The sequence below is a fragment of the Culex quinquefasciatus genome, chromosome 2, assembly GCF_015732765.1.
Source record: "Culex quinquefasciatus strain JHB chromosome 2, VPISU_Cqui_1.0_pri_paternal, whole genome shotgun sequence".
NCBI classification, from domain to species: domain Eukaryota; kingdom Metazoa; phylum Arthropoda; class Insecta; order Diptera; family Culicidae; genus Culex; species Culex quinquefasciatus.
The window spans coordinates 115,344,663-115,363,399 of record NC_051862.1 but is presented as its reverse complement, the minus strand read 5'-3'; the positions used below and the strand labels follow the sequence as shown (position 1 = coordinate 115,363,399).

General features: G+C 41.0%; 1 protein-coding gene across 5 annotated transcripts in view; it reads right to left on the bottom strand.

The window, feature by feature from the left end:
* The window catches only part of LOC6041414 (protein hu-li tai shao), a 38,600-nt gene extending 27,093 nt beyond the window's left edge, over window positions 1-11,507 (bottom strand). For 4 of the 5 annotated variants that reach the window (XM_038258493.1, XM_038258495.1, XM_038258496.1 and 1 more), the window contains exon 1: window positions 11,363-11,507. The gene's annotated coding sequence lies outside the window, so the exon portion shown is untranslated. Of the gene's footprint in view, window positions 1-10,916; window positions 11,054-11,362 lie in introns of those variants that run through there. The other variant, XM_038258494.1, reaches the window with a different exon arrangement.
* Window positions 11,508-18,737: the final 7,230 nt, after the last annotated feature.

Here is an 18,737-nt window from a genome sequence, read left to right as displayed (position 1 = left end):
AATCGACCACGTCCTCATCGACGGCCGATTCTTCTCGGACATACGGAACATCCGCACGTACCGCGGTGCGGACATCCACTCGGACCACTACCTGGTGGGTGCAAGCATGCACTCAAAACTGTCGACGACGTACCACCGACGACGGAGCCGGCTCCCACCGCCGTTCAACACCGAGCGGCTGCAGGACACGGCTGCGGCTCAGCACTACGTGCAGCAGCTGGAAGCGAGCCTGCCAACGGAGGAGGAACTCGGCGCTGCCTCGCTCAACGATGGATGGAGCAGAATTTGCTCGGCCATCGGCAGTGCCGCTGAAGCCGCGCTAGGTAGTACGGTCCGAGTTGGAAAGCAGCGCTGGTTCGACGAGGAGTGCCAGCGGCTACTTGACGAGAAGAAAGCAGCTTACGCGGTGAAGCTGAGAGCCGCAACTGATGAGAACGTGGCCAGATACAAACAAGCGCTGAAACAGCAGAGAACGGTCTTCAAGCTCAAGAAGCGCCAGCTGGAAGATCGCGATCGCGCCGAAATGGAGCAGCTGTTCCGGCAGAACGAGACGCGAAAGTTCTACGAGAAGGTTAACCGGTCCCGCAAAGGCTATGCGCCGCAAGCCAACACTTGTCGGGACGCCGAGGGAAACCTTCTTATGGACAAAGGCGAGGTGTTGAACAGGTGGCAGCAGTTCTTCAACGAGCACCTCAATGGCGATGTAGCGCATGGAGACGGCTTTGAAACCCAACTTGGACCGCCCGCTGCTGACCAACAGTTCCCGGCACCTGATCTGGAGACGGTGAAGAAGGAGATCAGGCAGCTGAAGAACAACAGGGCCGCCGGTAAAGATCGGTTACCCGGTGAGCTCTTCAAATATGGAGGAGAGCAGTTGGCGAGGGCGATCCACTTGGTGATTTCTAAGATCTGGAGGAGGAGAAACTACCAGAAGAATGGATGGATGGTGTCGTGTGTCCCATCTACAAAAAGGGCGATAAGCTGGACTGCGGCAACTACCGCGGCATCACGCTTATCAACGCGGCCTATAAAATCCTCTCCCAGATCCTCTGCCGTCTGCTGACACCGTACGCACGGAGGTTCGTGGGCCCCTATCAAGCGGGGTTTACTGGCGCTCGGGCCACCACGGACCAAATTTTCTCGCTCCGGCAGATCCTCGAGAAATGTCGTGAGTACAACGTGCCCACACATCACATCTTCATCGATTTCAAGGCAGCGTACGATACAGTCGACCGCGAACAGCTATGGCAGATCATGCACGAGAACGGATTTCCGGACAAACTGACTCGGCTGATCAAGGCTACCTTGGATCGTGTGATGTGTCACGTGCGAGTGGCAGGGGAGCTAGCGGACCCCTTCCAATCGCACCAAGGGTTACGACAAGGTGACGGCTTATCCAATGCGCTGTTTAACATCGGACTTGAGGGAGTTGTGCGAAGAGCGGGTATAGACACGAGAGGCACGATTTGCAACAGGACAGTCCAACTTCTTGCTTATGCGGACGACATTGACATTATAGCAAGAGACCTAGAGACGGTGAAAAGGGTTTACACCGCCTTAAAGACGCAAGCAAGACGGATTGGATTGGCCATGAATACGACGAAAACAATGTACATGAAAGGGAGGGGCTCAAAGGACGTTGACCCCCCAAGACTCACCCCTTTAGCTGTGGATGGCGATGTGCTGGAGGAGGTGAGCGAATTCGTGTACTTGGGATCGCTGGTAACGGCCGACAACGACACCAGCTTAGAGATCCGGACTCGTATCCACTCCGCGAATCGCGCCTACTTTGGATTACGGAAAACCTTGACATCTGACCGAGTGCAACGCGCCACGAAGCTGACCCTGTACAAGACACTGATTAGACCGGTTGCCCTCTATGGCCATGAGACCTGGACGCTGCGGCAAGAGGACGAACGAGCCCTTGGAGTTTTCGAACGGAAGGTGCTGCGAACGATCTACGGTGGAGTACGTACAGCTCAGAACGAGTGGCGAAGGCGCATGAACCACGAACTGCACGCGCTGCTGGGAGAACCGACAATCGTTACCCTGGCGAGAATCGGGAGGCTCAGGTGGGCCGGCCATGTCGCGAGGATGGACGAAGACCATCCTGTCAGGATGCTCTTTGACCGCGCGCGACCCGATGGCGGCACAGGCCGAAGAGCAGGAGCACAGCGTGCACGATGGAGAAATCAGATCGAGGCGGACCTAAGAAAGATCTGCAACCTAGGAGACTGGCGAGCTGCAGCCCAGAACCGAGCAACATGGAACAACCTTCTTGATACAGCACGGGCACCGCGTATGGTGTTCTAAGCTGATTGGTATGGTATGTATGTAATTGTTTTGTGATTTTAAAAGCTTTTCCTATATCACCGTTGATCAGAAGGTACGGCGTCGGGTAAATTGTGCAAAAAAAATATTACTCGCTATAATTCTGAAATCTAAAAATGTAAATTAGTTTATGTGTGTATGAGAGTGTGAATCGGTCGATAAATCCAAATCATATCTCATTGAAAATAATCGTCATTAGGGTCATTATTTAATTATTAAGTATACGCGTTCTTGACCATTTTGCTGTCGTTTAGTTAGTTTGTCAACTGTACCAGTAGATAGAACCAATCCAAATAATGTGTTAAATTTTCACGGTGGAAAACTCATTTCTATAGAATCGTTTATCGAAAGACACGCTGACATTTAGGATAGATAAGGCTACCAACTGTACGGATTTTTTCCTTACCGTACGGATTTTCGACCCTCTCCACGGATTTTAAACAGGCCGGAATTTTTGTACGGAATTTTTCGCATAGTACTGATTTGTACGGAATTTTAACAACTTTTTAAAAAATCCATTGCTTTTTTGATTGGGTCAAAGCTTTTGCTAATTAGATATTTTTATTTAACTGTCAGTTTGGGGTTTTCCTCAGTTCAAACTTGATTGTCAATAATTGTTCTTTTCAAATTCCTTACTAAACATATTTATCAAATAAAAGATCAAAAGGCTTTCTAAAGCTTGTGAAAACCTTGTGATGTGCTTGTATTTATAGGACCTTTCCAATAAAAACTCTAGAAAAAACTTGATATTTCGTAAACTTTTAAACGTTTAACAAAAATATGTCTAATTCCCAAATTCCAAAATTATCTAAATAATTCCTTGACATTTTTTGTTATACCATGGTGTCATGTCGGTAAAGTATACGAATTTTTGCTCAGAAAGAGTTGGTAGCCTTAAGGATAGACCATTAGCGCACGTTTTTGAATTTTTTGATTCGATTGTGAGTAGCGGAACCTCGCGGTTACTCTGCAATGTGTTTTTCGGAGCTTTTTATTGGATATTTTATTTATCATAAGTCATTTTTTTATCATCGTTGATCGGAAGGCACGCCGCCGGTTTAGTTCGTTTAAGTTATTGTTTTAATTTCATTACAATCGGTTACGTGGTGTCCTGTTTTCTTTTCGTTTAAATTCATTGATCGTAATATTTTTTTCCAACTCGCGTCATCTAAATTGTACAAACAGTACAAATTTACTGATAAGTCCAGCCCATAGCACTACTGCTCGGTTGGCCCGCGTTCGATTGAAAAACTTTTTTAAATAATCAATTAATTATCTTTCCGCAGCCGGCTGCCTAAGATTTAAAATTTTCAACCGATAAACAAAATGCTCATGGTCACATCACTGCCACTCGTGAATCCTGGCCTCATACTCATCTGCTAACCCCCTCAAAACTCATGTGATACTTTGTCCGACAGTTGCAGTCGATTGGGCGGTCTCTATCACTCAAGTATTGGACTAACATTCCCATCCACTTCCCCGTGACCCTACCACAGGTTGTGGCCGGCGATCAATAGATCAGCATGATAGGGGCCTTTGAGAAGTTGCGAAGCGAGGAAAGATAGCGCCCACTCATCTTCCACGGCTCGTGGATGTAACTTCTGGAGGTCCTGGTCAATAACGAAGTAGCAACTGCGGGTGGGCACCTATGCTTATGCTTAATTTTTGGTCCTAAGCCAGGGTGGCCACCAGATTTCGATTTTCAATTTCCCGGTTTTTCCCGGTTTTCTCCCGAGACCAGAAGAAATTTTCCGGAATGTTTTTAAAACAAATTTCAATGTTTTTTAGGCTAACGTTAGTATCAACATACTTTTTGAACGCATACATTTGGTTCAAAGTTTGAATTTATAAAGAAAGCTTTCAAATATCTTGAGGACAAAGTTAGTCAGTTGTAAACGAAGCCGTTTTTATTTGTTTCAATCCAAACCTCTAATTTCCTAATGATTGGAATTTTCATCATCATGCTCTACAGATTTTACTAACTCAAAATAAATAAAAATAACGTTTTTATTTTTTAGAATAACATTAATCATTATTAGAAAGCCGGAAATAGAATTTATAAGAAAAGATTTGCAAAAATACACTGTCATCAACATTTATGTAAATTCTCGTAAATTTTCTTTGAAAAAATGTTTTGTGAATTCAAGTAGAACGATTTTTCCATGAATTATCAATTCCTGTGAATTAGTTATTATTTTTTGGCTTAAATTATGTGAGTAGGTACTTTCTTTTTAAAAGTCTTTTTGCATCATTAGTCCAAACAAAAATGTATACACTTTGGTAGCAGTGCAGGAAAATTGCCATACAAAGATAAAAAATCGGTAGGTACCTTGAAATATTTTTTTAATAATCTCTTGTTTTTTTTAATGTTCGATCTTTAGTCTCGCAAAAAGTTGTTTTTTTCGTTGACATTTTTATTTTCGTCAAATCTTACATTTTTTGAAGACTAATGATTGCAAAATAACTGAACCAGTGTAAAACGCATTTTTAAACACTTTTTCAATGTTGAGACAATGGCTTATTTTATAAATTTTTCTATTATTTGTTTTGCACTGCTAAATTTTTAATTGATGTTTGATTGAGACCTGAATTTTGAAGCATTGAAAATGTCGTTAAAAATGTGTTTCAATGCTAAATTAAATATGGTTGAAAAGGTAAATCTTGTTTCTAGAGTTGTTTAAAAACTTGTACTGGATAGGCCAAACAACGCCTTCAGTTTTCTTAATAAAGCTTCAAAATAAAATGTATTCCTTTATTTCTTTTAAACTATCTACTGAAAATGTCAATAAATTTGGAGATATTCCAATATTCCATATTTGTAAACCAAATTTTCATTGCCGCAAACATTTCCCATATTTCTTTTTGAATTTAATTTTATGTAAATTTCTAATGACGGACGAATTGTTTTTGAAACTGCTCAAAATATACATTCAAAAGATTTTCACGAACTGTTTTGATTTCAGATTTATACATGCTATTTAATAGTACTTTTCAGAAGCTGTTGCTTTCTTCAAAAAATAATAATTCTTTTATAACTCTAAAAAATTGAATGGTTTACAAAATTCTTAACTGCTTTCATTTTTGGGGCCTCGAAAAATATTTTAAAAGTGTGTTTTTTGAGTGACAAATCTTGAACCTTAAATTTAAAAAAAATCCAGGGTGACCACTCAAATTCCATTTTCAAATTCCCGACTTTTTCCCGACTTTTTTCTAGACTTTTTCCAGAATGCTCAAATAATTGGCATTTCTTATCTAAAGAATGATTTCAAGCAAAAAACTTTCTAGAAGAAAAGTCAATATTAACCACCGAAAAAAAATCTCAATGAATTTAAAAAAAATCCAAATATAGGCATTTTTTGTAAATACAGTAACTAAACAACAAACATTGCCAAACTCAAGTTGGAATCTGTTTTCAAATATTCAATTGTGTGACAAAATGAAATAGAATTATAATTCTAAGCTGGCCATTAGGCTCTATTTCAATATTAGTTTTTCATTAACTTTACCTCTTGTTTGATGAACACAAATTAATAGCAATCATTTGATTCATAAATTTTTTTTATGAAAAACTGTGCCAAAGACTCCAATATTCGTTTGAAATTTGAATGTCTTAAATAGCTTCTTCATAGTCAAATATATTGACATAGTGAAAAGAACCTTAAAATTTAAGTAAGTTACTTAAGCATAAATTGTACAAAATATTACAAAATTATTCAAGAGTTAAAAAATAATTTTAAAACCAGTTTGCTCAGAATTCCCGACTTTTCCCGACTTTTTGACAAAAATTCATAAATTCCCGACTTTTTCCAGATTTTTGGCGGATTTTGGCGAATTCCCGATTTTTTCCCGACTTTCCCGATTTCCCGACTTGAGTGGCCACCCTGAAAATCCTAATTTTAACTTTATGCAAAACTAGTATTTTAGCAAAGAAAGGTCGAATTGACAATATCCACATTATAAAACATAAGATATTTTTACTAACATTTTGAAAGGTTTAAATACCTAAATGGTAGTTGGCACAATTTATAAATTTGAAACAAATATTCGTAGAAGAAAAAACTCAAAAACGGTGGACTTTTCTTCAAATTCTTAAAATTGCTTAACGAATGTAAAAAAGCAAATTATAGGTTTATCATTTAAATATTAAAAATTCACCCGTTATTCACTGCACCTTAAATATGGTTGTAAGTTTGTTGCTTCAAATCAATTTATTTTTTGTCTCTTAAATATTTTGTTTGGGACTAATGTCCGCCATTACGGGGTTTGTCTTCCGCACCACCTGAGACCGTTCGTGGTACTCCCAGGGGTACATGTACCCAAGGTTGAGAACCGCTGCTGTAAAGCAAACTATTTGCTATATTAAAAAAAACAACAAATTCACCAAGTAAAAATATCATAGGTTACATCAGAAAAAAAATCCATAGCCAAGATGCATGAGTTTATTACACAAATTCAAACAAAGTTTTCGCGAAGTCTTCATTTAAAATAACAGGAATAATATTCTATTTGAGAAAAGAACATTTTGAATACATTAAAGAGGCTTTTGTCAAATTTTATATAAACTAAAAATATTTTCCCGGTTTCTCGGTCGAATTCCCGAGTTTTTCCCGGTTTTTTTCCCGGTGGATAAAAATCCCGGTTTTTTTCCCGAGGTGGCCACCCTGTCCTAAGCATGCTATAAAAGTTTACCAAAAGTACAATAGTAATATTTGTGTTAAATTGAGTAAGGGCTCAAACCTCACTTGTTAGAAGAAAAGGGTGAAGATTGAAAATAATAAACAGTAAAAGAGAATATATTTTATAAAAAAGAGAATGATGATTGTATTTTAAAGAATAAAAATGAGAAGCTGGATGTAGTAGATGTAAAATTAGACAAAATTTAAAATAGAGATAAAAAACCAAGCTTAGATTATAGTAATGATTATTTATAGGACAGATAAAGATTTATTCAAATAAATAGATTCGCAATAAAACCAAAAAAGATTAGGCAAATGATAAATAGACTTGATACTAGTAGTACATTAAGAAAAAGTATATTTTAAAGGAAAAAACAAAGTTTGTTACTGCAGTATCAATTGATAGAAAAGAGTGGAAAAGCTTTGAGAGATAAGAGAATCAAAAGTTAGTAAAATTAAAATCAAATGTTGGATATTAAATAGAAGAATCAGTGAAGAATTGGGAATCAGAAGAGCAAAATAAAAATAGGAGATAGGTGGTAGCTAAGAATGAAGAGAAGAGAAACCCCGTTGTGCGATGTTTCAGGTACATCCACAGCAGATGACTCAACATACTACGAATCAAAACAATACCGTCTACAATCACAAATTACTTCCCTTTCCCACATTGTCGCGCCCCTTTCTTTCGGCGGTCTCGACTCTGACCCGCGGTGGTCAAAGGTTTACGATCCGTTTCCACAGGCCACCAGCTAGGTCATCATGGAGGTAAGAAAATAGAACACTTACAAGGAACCAGAGCTTTACTGTTCTGATCAAGATAATTCGGATTATTTATCAGAACTACGGATGTAGTAAGTTGCGCTCCTTCCAGGATGTTCCTTACCTGGACGTCAACCGATGAGCACGCAACAAGATCAGTGTCATTGCATGCTCTTAGGTATCAATCCTTGGACGCTCCCTTAGACTACGACAAACAAACAAACTCGCACCTTTTGACAGTTTGCTTGCATTTATTTGCATACATTTCTAATACCTCCTTGACCACACCTATTTCAATATGATTTAATCATCATTTTGGACCAAAAACACAACTAATTTTGTTCGAATCAAAGCTTTCAAAAAATCGAATAATTTCCAACTTTTGGATTCTAGAACGTCTGTATCGCTAGTATGAGTTTTAGAAACAGACGCTAATTAATTAATCAATCTATCTATCACTTACATTTTGCATCTCTCAAAGACAGTCCATGGTCATTTTTTAAAAATAATTTTATCTCAATATGTGCTCTTCTAATCTTAAGTTTTGCAACGCAATTTTCATTCAAGACTTCAAGTTTCAAGTGATATAAAATGCTATCACCTTGAGCAAAAATGATATTGCTTCATGCTTCGAATTATATAAGTGTATTGTGTCTGATGGTTCCTCGTTTGATAAGTTTAAAGTAAGAAACTATTTTCAAGGTATAAAGCACACTTTTTTCTCGAGCAGCATTAAAGCATTGCCAGAAGCTCCCTTCATCAATATATGCTTGACTCCTGCAAACTGGCCGGCTACCATAAATGTTGGCTCGCGTGATGCGAGTAACTTTTTTCCTCTTCCACAACGTATCAAGCAATGGGGTGAAGAAGAACAGGCGGTGAAGGAGTAGTGTAGGTATAATATTTGACGATGACATCATACCTCGGGGTTTATGTGTGCATCCGTCCGCTCGAAAGAGAGACAAAATCTACGTCGTTTCGGCGACGGCGATGAAAGTAAAAAAAAAAACGGTTTTGACTCATGCTCAAAACAAACGGTGCATTTATCAAGTGTAGCGTAATTGGCGCGAGTCTAGAATAAGAATATTTTAAAGTTGACGAGTCTCAGCAAGAAGTATTTGAATTACATCCAGCTATCAGCACATCGTCGGCGGCGATGGCTGGGTGGATCAAACCGGCCAAACCAACGAGCGTTTTCTTCAATTAAACGCACACAATAAAGGCGACAAAATGTCTCTACTATACATTGAGTACCGTTGAATCACGAAATGACCGATACTACCAATCCGCTCGCTTGCTTGCATGTATCACATCATGAGAGCATCATTTGATTTTTTTTTGCCTCTGCGGAATTAAAGTGTGCCTCGTTCTTGATTAATTTTTCTTCGTCGATGGGGGTCAAGTGGGGCAAGGTGGGTCGGGTCCCAAAAGGGGTGAAAATCTGGAACCAGCAACAACAACACGGTCGAAACAGGTTTACATTTCAAAGCGAGTCTTTAGCCGGCGAACTTGGGTAACTTAGTAACTTTGTAAATTTCGACTGGTTCTCAATTTCTGAAGGAAACACATCTGGAGTTTTTTTAAAACGTCCAATAAACCAACTTTCCAGTTTTTGCTTTTTGGGTGTTTTTTAAACCGCCTTGAGTCAGGAGTATTAAAAAACACCCAAAAAGCAAAAAAACAAAATTTGGTTTATTGGACATTTAAAAAAAAAAAAAAAACTCCAGACATTTACAAAACAAGTTTGGTGTGTATATTTTCACTGAAATGGTCTCTCCTAATCGACACGTAAAAAAAATCTTTCAAATCAGTCATTTTTATTTATGTTTAAGACCCTTTACTCAGTCGTTCTACTCTGCGTTCTAAGCATAATCGTTTAAATTGGGTCCTAAAATGAAGCTTACATTTATGATATTATTGTTCATAACGATAAAGCTTATTTTTCTTTGTACGACCGCAAAGGATTTAAAATGGATTTTTAAATCTGTGCGTTCCAAGAGGACCGCTAGGATTTAATATGGTTGTATGGAAAAAAAAAATGTCAAAATTCAGTCTAACTTGGGAACGATTGGGTTTGTATGGGAATTAGTATGGGAAAATCCATTTTTTTATTTTGATATTTTAAAAATCCACGTTTCACGCTATATTGATACCGGACTCATATTTGGATGCTGCTCTACAACTTTCCCGAGGAGAGTATGGTGCTAACTTGTTCCTATAAAAATATATAGCGTATTCAAATCTCGTCTAAAACGTGTTTTTTGCTCGAAAATCACGTTTTAGACGAGTTTTGTAGAAGCTGTATCTTCTCAGAAGCAAGCCTAAAATGAAAAAAAAAAGTTTTCAGGAATAGTTTTGAATCGCTGCCCCCATTTGATCTATTTTTTGGTTTTTAAGTTTACTAATTTGTGAGCCTTAGAGTTAGAGTACTTTGTCAAGTTTATTTTGGATCCTTTGTAATTTTCCTATTTCCTAAAGTGTCTTCCATGATCAAAAGTGTTAACTAACAAGTTATCGTACCCAATAAATCAACAAATTAATTACAAATTACTCATTATCATGTTTTTGAAATAATAATTCTTTACATTTTGGCTCATTCTGTGTGGCCTACTGCGATATGACTGATTTTACTGAAACAGCCACTAGCAGCAAAATTTGACCTTAATTCACTCTAAAGTTAGCTAGCACCAATTATTGATCAAAGTCATCCTAATTTACGGTAACCCAGCACGAACCAACCAGACCACTGACAGCCTTGATGGCCAGTTGGCCAACTTGATGATGGTCCACATTGGGGCTAAGCCGCACTTTCACCCAAAGTGGGCTATGATGGATGGGAAGTTGGGTCATGCAAAAGGTCCAAACTTGAGAGATCTGCTGCTGGTCTGTAGTTGGGGTTTAAATTACAGCCATAAAAAAAAGTTTTTTCTTAAGTCGTTGTGAAGGTGAGGAATGCCCAAGCCATTTTTTTACAGGCTTGATGCTAGCAGCAACCCAGAGGAACCGGGTGGTTACTACAAAGGATGAGCTCATCGATTCATAAAAAAAAACATTCTTTCGCCAAGAGCACAATTTGATGGTGCCGGATAAAACAACACGATTAAAAAGTTTAGAACACCACAACCGACAGCGTTGACAGTCATTTCATACCAATCGTTTAAGTGCCCCGAAAACACTTTCCATTATCTCGAAATTTGATTTTACGAGCACCTGATAACAAACACGAAACGAGATGAAAAAAAATCAAGCCGAAAATTTCACTTCTGCTCCTTTTTTCTCTGTCTAATATATGAAGCTACTCTGAGCCTAAAGTGGTGTTGGAATTGACACACACACACACACACACACACACACACACACACACACACACACACACACACACACACACACACACACACACACACACACGTTCCTGTCATCTCTTTCCCACTCGACACTTTTTGTCTCACTTTTCGGGGTACGCCCTTAGCCGAAGAAAAAGTTGAACCGTGAAACTTTTAAACTGGATTTTCAGCACATTTTCAAGAGTATCCCGTGTGTATTCGTGCAGAGTTCGAACGGCAATGGTTACCCCTGTAAATTTTGGATATATTCACCTTAATTTTTCACGAGTTTTCACACTTTTCACGACTTTTTCACTGAGGCGTCAACTCAACTGAACCACTAAAATCCAATGAATGAAACAATCTGCGCAAGAGCAGAGTGTTGCCTGATGGATTTTATAATGACACAAGCGAGTCGTGACATGTTAACGCACACACGCTTACCAAAAATTACCCTTTGCTGAGTTTGATTCTCACACCTTTTACATGATTTTGTCTAGTTCAAGCCAGGCTTGCCACCAAGGGAATGATGGAAAGAGAGGAATCACAAATCCGTATAAAAAATTTCAAGATTGTTCAGGTGTGAACCGAAAACGCGATCCAAAATTAAATTGGAAGAATTGCCGTTCAAGAGCCAAACGACATGCGACACCTAGTGTTGAGTAGCAGAACAGAACGAAGAATGTCGATTGAAATTTCCGCCCTTTGAGGTTATGTATGCGAATTCTGTTTTGTTAAATTCCAGCGTTCAAAACAACTTTTGAGCAAAAATTCGAGCTGATACTTTGTTAACTTTTGATGCTCTATCATTTTAAACAATATTATTTTTTCAAAATTATTTTATTTCAAATATTTTTTTTATTGCGTTAATTTATAGAGGGCAAAGAGTTAAAAATCGTACTACTTGAATTTTTTCTCAAGAGTTGCTCTATGAGCTGTAAATTCAATTTTAAGTTTGCATTCCTATGTAACCGAACAGCGAAAATCTGAATCGTCATTCTTCGATGTTTTGCGCCATCTGTTGGAATTTTTGAGCTTTTGATCGCGAATAAGGCTTTTAACTGCTTATTTAATTGTCGGTGTACAGGCCGCCGCACGGCACAGACATGGCACAGACCAAACACTCAATCAAGTATTGTTCGTTTCTCTCGAAGGTACACGCCGCGCGGCATTTCAGAATGTGCCGCAGACACTGTTGCCAGCGATTTTCTACACTTTTGGTGCAATAAAAAACATTCCCGGCAACAATGCCATGCAATTCGAAGAAGAAGATCAACAAAAACAAAACGCACAGTATGGAATTTGACAGCGCGCATTTGCCGAAAGTGCGGCGCGTCGTTTCGAGGCTGATATGCCGCGTGTCTTTTTCGGGAATACGCGCAATATAACTTTAAAGAAAAACATTTTTATCAAAAACTAAACAAGTAAAAAGATGCAAAAAATGTTTATCTTTTTAGTGCACACAAACTACTCAACTACTCAAGTGTATTTTAACTGTAAAAATAATTAGTTTGAGTGATTGGTCTGTGCCTGTGTATCTGTACATGTGGCAACGCTGCTTCAAGCTTCATTTTGTTAGGGGTACATTTTACAATGGATTAACTATGGTTCCCTTGCAACAAGCTGTCAATTAAGGGGTTACATACATGTAGAAAATCACAAAATTTCATATTACAGAAAATTTATTATATCGACTTAAAAGATGATTTTCAATCACTCCTGAAAGTTTCATGAAGATATTTTTAGAGATCCTTAATAGGGAGACTGGTCGAAGTGAATTTGACGTACCCAAACAGACACGAGTTTGACGTATCTAAACGAGCATTTAAATGCAATTGCCTTTACACCCAGCAAAACTTATCAGTGTTGCCAAGCTCAATCATACGTTGCCAGATCGATTTAGCCAGCTTAGACCAGTCTCCCTATTTAGGGGCTCCAGAACCGTTTTTTTTATGATTGTGGGAACCCTCGGTATGCACTTTCATGCAAAATTAAGTGGAATAAATTGATAACTCCTTTATTCGACGTCCTAGCCAAATGGTGTCTTCGGAAGAGTTGTTGTACTTGATAAGGACTATCTTTTGAAGTTATTGACATACAGGGTGACGATTTTCCAGGGTATCAACCAAAAACTAACTTTCTTGGGTTATGTTTTTTTATTCATAATGGCCTATCTACAATCACTTAGCTTAGAAAATTTCACTTAGCTTAGGAATTTGAATCAATGGAAATGCATCTGAGTTTCTACAATGGAAAAGTAATCAAATTAGAAACTTTCAAAATCTACGGTAAGTTGACGTTTCCATATCAAAGGTAAACAAACAACTGCATAGCAACGTATATCAGCCCAGCAAGTTTTCTAAGTTGATTGTGGATGACGAACGTAAGTTGCAGACTTTCCCAAGTAACTACTTTACTTAGATGTTCTAAGCTAAGTGATTGTAGATAGGCCATAACTAAGTTTTATTAGGTCCTTTTAGGTGCTACGACCAGGTTAGGACCGAGGATCAGTTTACAATCAAAATATAAAATAAAAAAAACTCATTACACTTTATACTTGGAGACCATGTAACTGACGAGGGCGAGGGGCGCGAAACTGGCCTTTATATATTTAATTTGCGCATTTAATATATTAAGGAATTAAATTCCTCTTGTCAACTAACATTTGACAGCGCCCAACCTGCTTTGTCGAAAACATTGAATTGTTTTGCGTCTCCTTCGCGCACCCTTCTGTCAAGTTTGTGTATATTTTGATCTTGCTAAAAAATTTGGCGATGCTGATCAGTTTTTTTGTTTCCAATTTGTTTTCGCGAATGTTTCTGTTGCTAGAAGCTGCAAAAGGTGGTCCATTTCCGCATCTAGTTTTCATCAAAGGTTTCGGATTCTCGGAAAACCGACAGCTTCCTTAAATACATAACGATCATAGAGGCCTTGGCCGTGTTCATCTGAACATCCTGCTGGGCCTGTTCGTCGCAGTTGCGCACTTGCCGTTCCGTCGATCGGGAACTGGTTGTCCTCAATTAACAGCAGGATCGTTGACCGCGCCTTCCGGTCCTGTGCGACCCACTCCGGCTTCCGGGCGTCCCCGACCGGGATGGCGTCCGTCACGACGGACCACATGTCTTCGCGGGAAAGCAGCGCTTCGATCCGGATGTTCCAGGTTTGCCAGTTCCGGCCATTCAGCTTCTGGATGGCGAACTTTTCCGCCATTTTGTTCACTTCCGGTACGGAACACAAAGGCACAGACAAACAATAGTCTCTAAAAAAAACTTTTTCCAGTGCGGGAACAAAGAAAACCACGCGGTTTTTCTTTTTACAACCGAACCTTCTATTCCGACTCTGCTGGGCCCATAACCTCTCGGCGACCAGAGGAAAGCAGAAGTCGGAAGTGAGAAGGAAAACGCGAGAATTTAAAGTTAAGACTAACGTTTATTGTTGTAAAACATGACTGATCGAGTTGATCGCTAAACTGGTTCTGAGGACGATCGACGAGTCGTCAAAGAAGGAGAGCTCGTCGTCGTCGTCATCGTGGTTGCCAGAAGGGCCTAGGATGTGCGCAGACTTGATGTGGACAGCGCCGATTTCCACAAGCAGAACTGTAGAGCACCTCCCCGGCTTCCTCTTTCGTGGCTCCACCGTCTCGGGAGCTTCCTTGGCTGCTTCTTGCGGGGCGAGGGCGATTCTTCGATGTTCCGTCCGGGACTGCACCCAGTAACGGAGGAAACTCCGCCGGCGTGAACGCCGGAACTGCTGGACTCTGCTTCTCCGCCTTCCTTGCCGGCGGTTTCGGTTTCAACGCCTGCTGGCGCCTCCGGATGAAGTCCACACGCTTAGGGCAGCTGCGGTCCGTGGCTTCGTGGGCTCCAGAGCAGTTGGCACACCGCTTCGGCTCGGCTTCTTGGACTTTGCACTCGTCCGTCCTGTGGGTACCCCCACAGTTGTTGCACCTCCCTTTCAGGTGACAGTTCCTGGTCCCATGACCCAGCTGCAAGCAATTCCTGCACTGGGTCACGTTCGGCCGCTTGTTCCGGTAGGCCTCCCACCGGATGATAGTGCTTGCCACAACCTTCATTGCAGAGAGCTTCTTCATATTAGTGTATCCCTTGGGGAAGACAACAATATACGGAGTTTCGTTTGCGGTGGACTTTTCCTTCCGCTTGATGATATGCACCTCCAGCGCGTCCAGCTTGAGATCTCTCTTTAGCAGGTACTTGACCTCATCCGGTTTCAGTTCATCAGGCAAACCACGTAGAACCACCCGATGATTTTGTTCGCTCCGTCGTTCGTGGGTGTAGAATTCCACACTTGAGGAGCTCCTGCAACTTGTCAAAATTTGGACAGAGAAGCAGGTCACCTTGGTTCCAAATCGGGTTAGTTTGTAAATCGGATTGAAACCAAATTTACAAGTTTCCACTATCGTCACGAACTTGTAAAAATCCGTGGTGTTCTTCACCACCAAAGGTGGTTGCTTTTGTTTACTTGCCGACTGGCCGGGTGCTGGAACCGTGTCTCCTCCTCCTGCTGGGCTGGCATTGTTGCTGTTTTTGTCGCCCGAAAGCGCGCTGAATTTGTTGCTGTTGAGCAGGGTCTTCTCAACTTTTTCTCCTTCGATGCCGATTCTGTGTGGGTGCGTACTGTGCTAGTTGATTATGTGCCTCTTCACAATGTTACGCTCGCATCCGCGAGCTGTCAAAGCAGCGAGCAGTGCCTCCCAGTCACGAAATATTCTAGCAGAGATGGTTCTGCCAGAATCCTGCTAGAACGGTGGAACGTTTCTGCTAGAATGCTGTAAGAATATCCAGCTCTGTGAGAACTCTGCTAGAATCCTGCTAGAACGTCTTGACTGGGCTGCCTCTTTCATCGGACAGCCGTCATCGGGTCGAGTTCATCGTGGTGGCTGCGAGGACGTCGGCAAGAAAGCAGCGTCCCCACAATGGCCATCCTGCCAGGAGAGGTATTTTTTTCAATTCTCGCTTGGGTCCGGTGATTTTGGTGTAGCCCCAGCGCGGTGCATGACAGGTGAGTGAAAAAAAGGAGAGTTGTGAGCAGATTTTCGGCTGTGCAGAGGATCAACCGATTGCTGCAAAAAAAAAAAAAAAAAATTGGGGAGGGGCTGTCGCGCGGAGAGTGCGGATTTTCGGCTGAAGTTTTGATTTGTTTTTAGCGTCATTTGCATGGATTGTTTTGCTGATTTGAAGTGGTTGAAGAATGGGAAAGAAACAAGGGAGCGGGAGACTGAAAAAAAACTGAACTGCGAGAAGGAGAAAGAAAATTTTATGTTGACATTTTTTGGAAGTAATGCCAGATTTTCCAATGCCTGTGCAATACTTGTTATTTTGTCTGCAAAACTAATTATGATTTCGAACTTTTGTGTTATTTGAAAAAAAAGTTTTGTTTACGCATGGTGTATCAGAAAATTAAAGAACAAGTTGTTACTTCTGCTTTGCTATTAAAGCTTTCGATTAATAAATACAGAAGATTAAAAGGTGGGCTGTGTATTGTGAAAGCAGACAAAAATCGAAACACGAGCGCAACCTGTCAAAGCCTGTTGCGCCACAGACTGATGTACACGCTTACGATAAACCGCTCCATTTTTGTATGGCGCAACAGAAGAGATGCGAACTTCGGTTTGGTGGAAGCTGCATAATAAAAAGCGGTCGAACTTCTTTTTTTTAATTTCTTCTTCGGGGAAGAGGAGGAGATGGCTTGTGAATATCCACTGTAAAGGCTAGTATGCAGATCGGAAAGAAAGGGGTCAAGAAACAGCTTTACGAACAGCAGAACAAAGGAGAGGGACCGATTTCTTGGGGCTTTTCTTCACCCCCTCTGACTTGCTTGCGCTGCCGCTGCTGCCCATTTGATTTTTTTCTTGACCGGTTCCTTCCGAAGTGCGTATACCGCTTAAGGCTTGTGAGCTCATCGGAAGACATCAACGGCTTGTGATCTCTCACTGAAAGGCCCTTCTGGCTTGTGATCTCACTGAAAGGCCGCAACGACTAGCGAACACTCACTGAAAGGCCTGTCTGGCTTGTGAGCTCGCAGAAGACATCAACGGCTTGTGATCTCTCACTGAAAGGCCCTTCTGGCTTGTGATCTCACTGAAAGGCCGCAACGACTGGCGGAAACTCACTGAAAGGCCTGTCTGACTTGTGAGCTCGCAGAAGACATCAACGGCTTGTGATCTCTCACTGAAAGGCCCTTCTGGCTTGTGATCTCACTGAAAGGCCGCAACGACTGGCGAACACTCACTGAAAGGCCTGTCTGGCTTGTGAGCTCGCGGAAGACATCAACGGCTTGTGATCTCTCACTGAAAGGCCCTTCTGGCTTGTGATCTCACTGAAAGGCCGCAACGACTGGCGAACACTCACTGAAAGGCCTGTCTGGCTTGTGAGCTCGCAGAAGACATCAACGGCTTGTGATCTCTCACTGAAAGGCCCTTCTGGCTTGTGAGCTCACTGAAAGGCCGCAACGACTGGTGGACACTCACTGAAAGGCCTGTCTGGCTTGTAAGCTCGCAGAAGACATCAACGGCTTGTGATCTCTCACTGAAAGGCCCTTCTGGCTTGTTATCTCACTGAAAGGCCGCAACGACTGGCGAACACTCACTGAAAGGCCTGTCTGGCTTGTGAGCTCGCAGAAGACATCAACGGCTTGTGATCTCTCACTGAAAGGCCCTTCTGGCTTGTGAGCTCACTGAAAGGCCGCAACGACTGGTGGACACTCACTGAAAGGCCTGTCTGGCTTGTAAGCTCGCAGAAGACATCAACGGCTTGTGATCTCTCACTGAAAGGCCCTTCTGGCTTGTGATCTCACTGAAAGGCCGCAACGACTGGCGAACACTCACTGAAAGGCCTGTCTGGCTTGTGAGCTCGCAGAAGACATCAACGGCTTGTGATTTCTCACTGAAAGGCCCTTCTGGCTTGTGATCTCACTGAAAGGCCGCAACGACTGACGGACACTCACTGAAAGGCCTGTCTGGCTTGTGAGCTCGCAGAAGACATCAACGGCTTGTGATCTCTCACTGAAAGGCCCTTCTGGCTTGTGATCTCACTGAAAGGCCGCAACGACTGGCGCACACTCACTGAAAGGCCCTTCTGGCTTGTTTTAAACTACATTTCCTGAAAATATCTCCGTGTCTATCGGTGTTTATTTTTAGATATCTCATTTGAATTTGACGGGTTTCAATCAATTTATTTATAATTTTTTAGCGGAATATTATTGAATACGAGGTGAAAATCAGTAAATTGAAGGGTAAATTGATCGATTTTGATGGCAAATACTTTGTCTATGAAAAAATACGACATACACCGAAAAACCCGATAACACAGATCTGTGTAAAAAAATTACAAGTTTGTTGAACATGTTCTAGCTGTCAAAACTGTGTAGATTTATAACACAGATCTGTGTTAAAAATTACACAGATTTCCGTTCAGCTTTCCTTTCAAACCTGGGTAAAAAATTAAAAAAAGCTAAGATGGCGTTTTTCATGCAGAACTTTGGTATGTTTTTTTCTCGTGATTATTTATTGTAATATTATCAAAATACTTTTATTTTTTAGATTTTTTACATGCTGATCATCAATTGCCGTTCAAGAGCTAAACGACATGCGACACCTAGTGTTGAGTAGCAGAACAGAGCGAAGAATGTC